This window comes from Rhinoraja longicauda, chromosome 5 (assembly GCF_053455715.1).
Source record: "Rhinoraja longicauda isolate Sanriku21f chromosome 5, sRhiLon1.1, whole genome shotgun sequence".
NCBI classification, from domain to species: domain Eukaryota; kingdom Metazoa; phylum Chordata; class Chondrichthyes; order Rajiformes; family Arhynchobatidae; genus Rhinoraja; species Rhinoraja longicauda.
In genome coordinates, this window is record NC_135957.1 from 36,175,784 (window position 1) to 36,187,486 (window position 11,703).

General features: G+C 41.9%; 1 protein-coding gene across 3 annotated transcripts in view; it reads right to left on the reverse strand.

The window, feature by feature from the left end:
• The window catches only part of fam49a (family with sequence similarity 49 member A), a 158,233-nt gene extending 148,037 nt beyond the window's left edge, over positions 1-10,196 (reverse strand). For 2 of the 3 annotated variants that reach the window (XM_078399282.1, XM_078399281.1), the window contains exon 1: positions 9,833-10,196. The gene's annotated coding sequence lies outside the window, so the exon portion shown is untranslated. The remainder of the gene's footprint in view (positions 1-9,832) is intronic. The other variant, XM_078399283.1, reaches the window with a different exon arrangement.
• Between the last annotated feature and the right edge of the window lie 1,507 nt (positions 10,197-11,703).

Below are 11,703 nucleotides of genomic sequence, written 5' to 3' on the forward strand. Positions count from 1 at the left end.
AGGGTAGCTAATGTAATCCCACTTTTTAAAAAGGGAGGGAGAGAGAAAACGGGGAATTATAGACCAGTTAGCCTAACATCGGTAGTGGGGAAAATGCTAGAGTCAGTTATTAAAGATGTGATAGCATTACATTTGGAAAGTGGTGAAATCATCGGACAAAGTCAGCATGGATTTACCAAAGGCAAATCATGTCTGACGAATCTTATAGAATTTTTCGAGGATGTAACTAGTAGAGTGGATAAGGGAGAACCAGTCGATGTGTTATATCTGGACTTTCAGAAGGCCTTCGACAAGGTCCCACATAGGAGATTGGTGTACAAACTTAAAGCACACGGTATTGAGGGTTCAGTGTTGAGGTGGATAGAAAATTGGTTGGCAGACAGGAAGCAAAGAGTAGGAATAAACGGGTCCTTTTCGGAATGGCAGGCAGTGACTAGTGGGGTACCGCAAGGCTCAGTGCTGGGACCCCAGTTATTTACAGTGTATATTAATGATTTGGACGAGGGAATTGAATGCAACATCTCTAAGTTTGCGGATGACACGAAGCTGGGTGGCAGTGTTAGCTGCGAGGAGGATGCTAGGAGGCTGCAGAGTGACTTCGATAGATTAGGCGAGTGGGCAAATGCATGGCAGATGCAATATAATGTGGACAAATGTGAGGTTATCCACTTTGGCGGCAAGAACAGGAAAGCAGAGTATTACCTGAATGGTGACCGATTGGGAGAAGGGGAGATGCAACGTGACCTGGGTGTCATGGTGCACCAGTCATTGAAAGCAAGCATGCAGGTGCAGCAGGCAGTGAAGAAAGCGAATGGTATGTTGGCATTCATAGCAAGAGGATTTGAGTTTAGGAGCAGGGAGATTCTGCTGCATTTGTACAGGGCCTTGGTGAGACCGCACCTGGAGTATTGTGTGCAGTTTTGGTCTCGTAACCTGAGGAAAGACGTTCTTGCCTTAGAGGGAGTACAGAGAAGGTTCACCAGATTGATCCCTGGGATGGCGGGACTTACATATGAGGAAAGACTAGATAGACTGGGCTTGTACTCGCTGGAATTTAGAAGACTGAGGGGGGATCTTATAGAAACATATAAAATTCTTAAGGGGTTGGAGAGGCTAGATGCGGGAAGATTGTTCCCGATGTTGGGGGAGTCCAGAACCAGGGGTCACAGCTTAAGGATAAGGGGGAAGTCTTTTAGGACCGAGATGAGAAAACATTTCTTCACACAGAGAGTGGCGAGTCTGTGGAATTCTCTGCCACAGAAGGTAGTTGAGGCCAGTTCATTGGCTATATTTAAGAGGGAGTTAGATGTGGCCCTTTTTGCTAAAGGGATCAGGGGGTATGGAGAGAAGGCAGGTACAGGCTACTGAGCTGAATGATCAGCCATGATCATATTGAATGGCGGTGCAGGCTCGAAGGGCCGAATGGCCTATTCCTGCACCTATTTTCTATGTTTCTATGTTTCTAAAATAGGACAAAAGTGAGTGCCATAGGTTGAACTATGGTTCAGCCATTGTGATTACAATTTCTCGGGACTGTCCACTTGCAAAATAAGCAATAGTTTTCAATGGGAAAAAAAAAATTATAAAGCAAGGTCTACTCACGAGAAATGTATTTTGTTTTAACACAGATATTTATAGTCAAATTAAAAGAGGCAAATGCTGGAGGCCATGACCTTCCACTTGCAAGCCCCTTGTTGCTCCACCCTCCACTCAATAATACCAGACCTTCACCCACCAACACTGCACCCATGGTGTTATAATGTGCAAGGTCTGCACCTCCAATAGTGTGCACTAGTGTTAGACATAATTACAGCCACACGCATGGCACTGTGTTCTAGTTATGGAGGCAATAGACCCATGCCCACCAGTATTGTCCCTGTTATACAGACGCCCACTAGTCACAATAATAGACCAGTGCCCCAGTATTGTACCCCAGTTTTAATGCAGCTGTAGACTTGTGTCCACTAGTATTGTACCCCAGTGTTAGTGCAACATACAGTGACAGAACCTTGACCACCATTACTGTACTTGTGTTATACATTGATAGACCCATGGCAACAAGCACTGCACCGAATGTTGTACAGCGATAGACCCGTGCCTATCAGCACTGTATGCCAGTTTTGAGCAGTGAGAGATCTGTGCACCATAGTGTACTCAAGTGTCAGTGACAGAACTTTGCCAACCAATACAGCACCCTAATATTGTACAATGATAGACCCATGCCCGTCAGTACTGTGGCATACTATTATCATAACAGACCCATGCCCACCAGTAATGTACCGTAGTATTATGCAGTGACAGACCTGTTCCCACCAGTACTCAACCCCTTCTCCGTGGATTGTCACCTTGTCGTGGTGGAGAAGCTTGAGTGGTCCTGAGATCCTGAGAGCGATGCCGTCCAGAGCTATGCTCCTGGTCGGTTCACCCATGGCGGTACAGTCGAGGGGGAGGTCCCTGACAAAGAGCAATCCAACCAAGACCTCAACAGTGGAAAAGCCAGATGAAGCCCGCAGCAAAAAAGGGTCCCCGATCGTCTTGGACTCCATGTCATTGGATCCTGACCTAGATCTTTCAAGGACCGTGTGGTGGCTGTCTGTGCACTAGTCTCCCCACATTAAACAAAGTCACACACAAGCATCCGACCCTATGGAGAGGACAGTCATACTCGCTTCGAGTGACTGCCAATGATGATGATGATCAACTCCAGTGTTAGTCAATGATGGACTTGTGCTCACTAGTTTTGCACCACAGTTTTAAACAGTGAGAGGCCTAGGCTTGTTAGTACTGTACCCTAGTATTATGGATAGACCCCTGCAAATGAGTACTGTACTCCTGTCATATAGTGATAGACCCATGCCCACCATCTAATGTGATACAGACATTGACACATGCCCACCAGTACTTCACATTATTGATATACAGCGAGAGACTTGTACCCATGAGTAATGTCGTCCAATGTTAAACAGTGCCCACCAGTAGTGCACTCATTGTACAGTAATGGTTACATATCTACCAGTAATATAGCCTATTGCTCTTCAGTGAGAGACTTGGGCCCACTAGTGTAGCCCAGTGTTAGACGGTGATAAATCTCTGCCCGCCAGTATTGTGCCCATGTTATAGTGATAGATCTGTACCCACCTTTGATGTACTCCAGTGTCACACAGTAAAAGACCAAAGCACACTAGTACTGAATCCTAATGTTATAAAGTGGTAGACCTGTGCCTACCAGCCTTTTATAAAAGCCTTTTACAGTGATATACCCGTGCCTGCCAGTACCGTACTCCAGTCTTTTTGTACAAAGACATGCCCACCAGTACTGTAACCCAATCTTACACATATATCAGACCCATCTTCACCACCACTACACCTTAGTGTTACATGGTAACAGATCTATGCCTACCAGTACTGTACCTCATCTTATACAGCGATAGGCCTGTGCCCATCAGTACTGCACCCCAGTCTTATACAGAGAAAGTACATATACTAGTATATACATATACTAGATTTGTACCTGTGTTATATAGTGATAAACTTACACCCACCAGTACTGTACCCTGGTATTTTACTGATAGATGCATGCCCTCCAGCTCAGTGCCCCTATGTTACAGTGGTAGACCTGTGCCTACCAGCTCTGTACCCCAGTGTTTCAATGCTAGATTTGTGCACACTATCACTATACCCATTATCAAATGACACACCTGTGCTCACCGGCACTGTTCCCTTGTGATATAGTAATAGATCTGTGCCCACTGTTTCTACACCCTACTGTTTCAGTGATAGACCCATACCCACTATACTATATCCATCATCAAATGACAGACCTGTGCTCACCTGCGTTGTTCCCCTGTGATATAGTGTCAGAATTGTGTCCACTGTTTCTGTACCCCTAGTGTTTCAGCGATATACCCTTTCCCAGAAGTACTATATCCGTTATCAAATGACAGACCTATGTTCACCAGCGCTGTACCCCGATGTTATTCTGTGATAGACCCATGTGGTACTGTGGTCCCAGTGCTATCTATATATACTACAACTCTCGTTTGTTTGTTTGCTTGTTCCTGAACTACTGCCAAAACTGCACACGATAGCTCGACAATTTTAGGCCCACCTTCCTCACTGTCGTCCCTTTGGTGCTAATGGAAGAAATTTCATTGAAATCGGTGTTATATTTTTAAAGTTATTCACATTTTAAAGTTTAAATCTATGTCCTAGGGAGGGAGGGGGAGGGAGCGAGCGAGGGAGGTGAGAGGTTGAGGGGGATGGAGTGGGGGGGGGGGAAGGGGGAGGGGGAGAGGGGAAGGAGGAGGGGAGGGGTGGGGGGGAGGGGAAGGAGGGAGGGAAAGGGTGCTGCACCAATGCTGGTCTAGTAGCACACTATAAATTGACAGTTCTGTACCCACCATTTTTCTGCGGTAGTTCTACACACACAGCTCAGTTTACCTGGGTCTGGAACTGGATAAACACCTACATCTTTATGCAAGATCAGACATTTGGACCAAACTCAACATGTTCCCTGATCCCAGACACTATCAGTTCAAACATTGGGACTAGTGTTGGGTGCACGCCAGGGTCGGGGCAGATGCGGGGGGGGGGGGGGGGGGTGGCTGGACAGTCGATCCTGCCTGGTGTTGCAGCTGCTGCCTCCGCAGCACTTCCTCTATTGATGTTGTAAGCTGCTTCTTTAAATGAGTTGGGTCTCTCTCAGGAATTCCCCTGGATTGATGGCTAACCCACAGCAAGAACATCTGGTGCGATGAACAGCCAGTCCAGACAGAAGGGGGCTGCTCGCACCCACCCCCAGACCGGTTGTGGCCAGATCTAGCTGTTCATTCCAAATACAATCAGGACAAAGTTAACAGTCAGGCGCAGAGATTATGATGCATTTCAAGGCCATTTTAATAAACGCAGTCTTAATCCTTATGACTACCAAACTACCGCATTGTCACTTCAAGGATAATTAGTGATCATTCACAAATGCTGACCTTGCCAGCAAAGCTCAAATTTCAAAATATGAATTTTCAAAGTTGAAAGTGCCACACATCAACAAATATGCAAAATAGAAAATCCAACGATACTTGAAGTTACATGTGGCATGTTGATAACACAGGAAATATTCAGCTTGAGCAACAAGGGCAAACACAAATGTTTTAGATGATTCAAAGTTAAGATAATGCAATGATCAGCCGAACCATTAAATCCTTGGAAGATCCTCAAAACAATCTCTGGTTGTGCCAAGTTAATTTAACCTAGTTGGTGGAGCAATCATGGCTATACAATTCCACCATCTTAGAAATTGAGGGAATGATTAAATGCAGTAACATTTGCTACAGGTTACAGAACTGGAAGTTGAATTCAGAAAGGTTTGCAGTTATTTGTGATGTCCTTTGATGCAAGTAGACGGTCCTCACAAAGACAACTTGAAAGATGTTCAGGGCACTATACACAATATCAGACATTAAGGGATAGATACCTTCAATGCATGATCAAAACCAACCATAAGTAAACGGTCAGTTTATAAGTTGTAGGAGCAGAAGTAGGCCATTCGGCCCATCACTTTCTACTCTGCCATTCAATCACAGCTTATCTATCTCTCCCTCTCAACCCCATTCTCCTGCCTTTTCCCCATAATCCCTGACACCCGTACCAATCAAGAATCTATCTATTTTTGCCTTAAAAATATCCATTGATTTCGCCTCCATAGCTTTCTGCAGTAATGAATTCCACAGATTCGTCTCACTCTGACTAAAGAAATCCCCCCTCGTCTCCTTTCTAAAGGTATGACCTTTTATTCTGAGGCTATGGCCTCTGGTCCTAGACTCTCCCACTAGTGGAAACGTCCTCTCCACATCCACTCTATCCAGGCCTTTCACCATTCGGTAAGTTTCAATGAGGTCCCCCTCATTCTTCTAAACTCTTGTGAGTACAGGCCCAGTGCCGTCACTTATCGTATGTTAACCCAATCATTCCTGGGATCATTCTCATAAACCTCCTCTTGGCCCTCTCCAATGCCAGCACATCCTTCCTCAGTTATCAACTTCCATATAGCGAACAGCGAAAACAGAAAGAAATGATCAAAACTGGAAAATGACCAAACATAAAGAAGGAAAGAATGTAGTTGCAAATTGTTTAACTTGTACTGCTAGTGCAAAACTTAAAATAAAGTTTAAACGAAATAAGGAGAGCAAAGGGAAAGGAAAAATGTAATGGAAATGCTGACTTTTATTTCTATCATTCCACACATGAAGCTCACTTACTGATGATTATGTAGCAATTTATGTTTTTTTAATTTCGGATTTCCAGTATCAACTTTCTGAGATTAGGATTTTCATGTTCACAGCATTATAATCCAGAGAAAATGGTGGATAATGTATTAAACGCTCTGCCACCAGCTTTTTTAAAGAGACTAGATTTTAACAACAGATCATTAGATTCTTTAAATGAAAGACTATGTGGAACATGATGCTTCCCAACATGGGATGGTTTTCTAAAATCTTATATCAAGAACCAAGTATCTAGGTTGACACTAGGTGAATGGGGTATTATGTAAATTACTTGATTTACTTTTGAGGGGCAAAGAAGATCCTTTATTCTACACACATTCATTCAATTTTGAATCCAGTACTGTGATCTTGGAATGCCGTAGGAATTGGTTCAAAGGGTTAAAACTTCATCCTATGTTTTTCTTCACATATCTACCCAGTCCCCAGGATTTGTCTGAACTTTCTTAAATCCATTACTTTTATTCATACACTTGCTTGATCTGGGAAAACAGAGACGGTAAGCTCACACAGTTTGGGGCTCAAGTGGATGGTTGGATAATGAGAGAAAGTGTTATGCAGCAACATGGAAGAAGTTAAATAATATGAATTTTAGTTTAAGAAAATCACTAAAAACCTGTAAAATTCCAGAACAGCTTCAAAAATTATCAGTGCAGTTGATAATTTCTCTAACCTGCTTTATTGTTTCTACTATCCATGTGAACACAATGGCAACGTCATTGTACTGTAGCTTGGAAACTAATGTTACAGCAAAAATAAAGATGTTTGAATTAGCTTCCGGCTCACTGACTGATGATGCAGTCGAGATAAATAGTCACCATGAGGCAAATATCTGTTGGAAATGTGTCAAAATGAAAATATGACGGTCATTTTTCTCTTAAGCGTTCAATGTATTACAGACTTCACAGAACATTTATTAACAACATGAACTGGTCCAATCCATTCACTTGAATACATTTCCTGAAATCAAATATGTAATCCAAAACTACCACTATTAAAAAAACTGAACCATACAATTGGCATGCACTGCATACTTCAACAATATAATCTGGTTTAAAAGCATGTCCATTGCTTACATAATTATATACTTTTCGGTGCAGGGGCAGAGGATTTAATATCCTACTGTCACCAGCAAATAGGATGTTGTAAGATCAAGCAGCAAGCCCAGATTTACTGCACCTAAAAGATCATTTTTTATTCTTTTTTTGTAACATTACACAAAATTAATTATTCAAGTTAAACTTTAAATATTGCAGCACTGTATGTTGGTGCCAACATTTTAATTATTTTAGCAAGTAATAAAAAAGATGCAAAACGCTGGACATTTTTACTATTATAATTCAAACAAGAAAATCCACTTATTTATTTATAGGAAGCAATTTCTCATGTATCTCGTATTATAAGAACCCAACCAAACTAGGAGTGATGGCTTATCTCCATGAATCATTAGTATGCAAATAATATTTTCAGCTAAACAAACAAAGCTCCCAAAATATACCTAGAAACTACAACAACAAAGTTTATTTACATAATTTATTTGTGGTTAGACAGACCAAAGCATATCACAGGGGTATCATTAAACAAAACTTGACACCTACACACATAATTGGTCAATGAGCAATACATCTTTACTCCCTACACACTAGGGACTATTTACAGAGTTCAATTAAGCTACAGATCCACACATTTTTGGGATGTGGAAGAACACCAGAACACCCAGAGAAAACCCATGCAATCACAGGTGAAAACCCCACACAGGCAGCACTAGAGGTCAGGATGAAACCCAGCTCTACCAGCTTATACTATAAAAGATGGAGAATTAGGTTACCTAGCTGCAACATGTTACGGAGAGATTTGTTTTAAAACAAGGAATTAAAGCAGTTCGTAAATAAAAGCTTTAAGCAGTCAGTGGGAGTTGTTGCAAAATCGGATTAAGACATCTGAGTAGAAGATCAAAGTTAAAAGAATATTACAAAAAATCAAGTCTACAGATAACCAACAGGGTGAGGCATATAATTTTGGTACATGAATTACATTACATGACCAAGTGATATTTCAGTCATCTGCTTCTTGGTCAACATTATTCTCGATGGCTTTCATCCAGTACTGAAAGTCAATCAAATACGCTGAGATTTTGAGTGCAGGGGGCATGAAAATTACTGACGAGCTGACACGCTGTATTTTGCATAAATGTTAAAGGCCAACATTTAAAAAATAATGAAAAGAGAATTAAAGGAAAAAAAAGATTTAGACATACAAATAATAATAGATGGGTTTGACATGAGTTAGCTAGGTTGCAGGAATGTCCACAGCTTAAATATGGATAAATGAATAAAGATAAAATAGGCTAAAATGTATTTGAAGTGTGCATGTAATAAGTTGATATGTGATGGGGTAATTTACAAGAGTTACAATAAGAGATTTCAGTAAACATTTGAATGCAGCAATTGAATAAATGAAAGTGTTGTTAAATTCTAAAAAAGGCAGCGTTCTTTCACAATGCCAAATTAATATTAATATTAAATCTACATAGATATTGGTGCAGATCTATACACAACGTATTAAAAACTAAACATCGAAGTAAACTTTTATTAAGGGTGGATGACTTTTAGCAGACTAACCCTATCTGTGGAAATACAACTGAAACCTGCAATGGCCCATTAGCCAAATGAAAATGCCATCTCCACCTCCTCCCCTCCACCAAGTAACTGAATATTTTTGCTTACAATTACATTTTCATGTGTAGCTCTGTAACCAAAACCTAATTATAACTTCTCCACAGAACTAAAGATCCTATATGCAGATACCCCACGGGCTCAATAACGTCAAAATTATTTGGCAATAAAGGCAATTCCAATCAGAGTACAGCCAAATATCGGCAAACTTCCTCAAATGATAACATCTGCAAAGAAGTGGTTAGTGTTTCAACGCAGCTATATTTTGCCCAGATATTTCAGCCATCATTAGCCCATTTACAGATCCGTTTATTGCAATGTCACTGCAGGATCCGTGTTACCCCGTATAACAACACTGGAAACCAGCTTTGATCTATTCTGCTCATCTTCAGGCAACAAGAAATGCCACTGTGGCAAACCAAGATCAATACACTGCCATCTCCCTCACTCTCTCTGTGCCAAGACCTGCAGCATCTCCAGTGTCCTGCAGACCATAACTGCGCCCTGAATTAAATCACACTGTTCGGATTTCAAACCCAGAAGAAATGGGCAGAAGTTCATGTTATGTAAACTTAGGTGAAGGCTCGAGTCATGGGAGGGGGTGGGAAAAAAAGGGTGCATAATACCACGCAGCTACACTGGGTAACTGGCACGAAGCCATCTCTTCTTATACGTGCCAAAAAACCTACTTAATGTACTTTCCCCGGAGTAATTTCTGCAATAAATCTTCCGCCAGCGAGCCTCAGAGGAAAAAAAAGCGGCTTGCACCGGTTCTTCTCACACAAACACACACACACACAACGCCTTAGAATCACTACTTTCCTTCCCACTCCGGGGATGGAGCAGAGGAATAGGGAGAAACGAGAGGGAACTCCTTACCTGCATCTGTTTTATTTCTCCCTGAAGTCTCCGGTGGAAGCCAGCGGCGTGGCGTGCACCTAGTCGGCTATATGTTGGCGAGCCCCATGCATTAGTTTCCCTCGGGGTGGCGGCGGCGGCGGCAGCGGCGGCGGCTAACGGTGCAGCGCTCCAGCTCCGGCTGCGCTCCACAAGCTGTGCGCGAGCCCGCTCCCGGGACCCGCCTCGCCTCGCCTCGCCTCGCCTCGCCTGATTGACAGCCCGGAGCGGTCCCGGGAACTGTAGTCCGCTGGCAGCGTGCAGAGCAAAGCGACTCCAAAACTACACCTCTTCCTCCTCCCTACTCTTCCTGCCTTGCTCCGGGATGGATGCACCAAACAGTGCCCCTCCTCCCCCTCGCCTTTTTTTTCCTGGTTATCGGGTGTTCTGCTGCAACCCGCTAGGTCAGAAACGAAACATGTTAATAGGCAACACTGACATTTTGTGGAAGTGTTTTTCATTTTGCAAAGAGCAAAGATCCTGCTCGGAGTAAGTGCCAAGCAAGGCTGACTCATTGGCAGCACCATCTTGTGGCAACAGCCTGCAACGACAGTTTTATTGATAATGAAATTTCTTCAGAATGATTTAGGTTCGCAGTTATTTGTTGTTCTCAGTCTGCATTTAATTGGCTGTTATGAATACTACTAAGGCTGTCGTTTTTTAAAAAAGATGAACAAATCAAACATTTCTGATTAAATGTCACAGACCTGAAATTTTAGCTTAATCATTTTGCAATCTCTGCAGCTGCTGTCCTGCTGAATATTTACAGCATTTTATATTTGATACTTATCTCCTGCGTTGTTTTTTTAAACAATTTTCCACCGAAAAGTATAAGGAACCCCTTTTACTCGAAATGGGATTGCTATTTGTAAACTTTATGTATTACCGCTGTAGGGTTGAAACAATAAATATGGTAAACGTGCATAAAATACAATCAATATTGTTAAGTAAAGTGCTAACCTCAAGCAAAAGAAAAATCTCTGAATTATATCAAAGCAGTTTAAACATTATCTTCTTTGCAGTGTAATCCTATTACCCACATCTCTGATTTGTACCTTAGTTCCATACATCCACTCCAAAGCGAATAGAGTTTTAATTACCAAATGCCCCATATGTGCAATGTACTGTAGCCACATTAATCATCTCTCTGGTACATAGCACAGCTCACCGCTGTGGGTTTCATCCCTGATGCTGAAGCTGATTAGAGCACAACATCTGGGTCGACTTTGCTCCGTGTATCCTGGAATAGACTGTAGCCCTGATTCCATTTTAGCTTTGTTCTATTTGATGTGTCTTTTAGTTCTGCCTTCATGCCTATCCTTCCAGTTAGTCTGACTATAATTTGTCGATGAAATAAGGTAATAGTTGCAGGTTTCTGTCTCCACTTTTTGGTGATTGCAGTTTCAAATCCAATATTATTTTCTGCTTGCTGGAATTCAGTTGCATCAGAACTTCTTCAGAACTTTTTGCAGATGTTTAAATTTCCTGTGAAAATACAGAATACTTTGTGCAAATTTGTCAATTCAAAGACTATTATCTCTGCTATTGTTTTTTATTGAATTAGTTTGTGAGCTTTGGCATGCCACCAAAATAACTTTTCATCTGTATTAAAAGACATTGTGGCCTTCCATCACAGTGAGGAGAGGACTGGAGGAGACTCACTGTGATGGATGTTTCTTTTTTGTGTGTTTTTGGGGTTGTGTAATTTGCCTATTTTAATGCTTTATTGTGTAATCTGCCTATTTTAGTGCTTTTATTGTTGGACTGTGGGTGACTGAATTTCGTCCAAAAAACTTTTTTGGATGACAAATAAAGCTATCTTGAATCTTGAAGATGAGTTCTCTGTGATATTA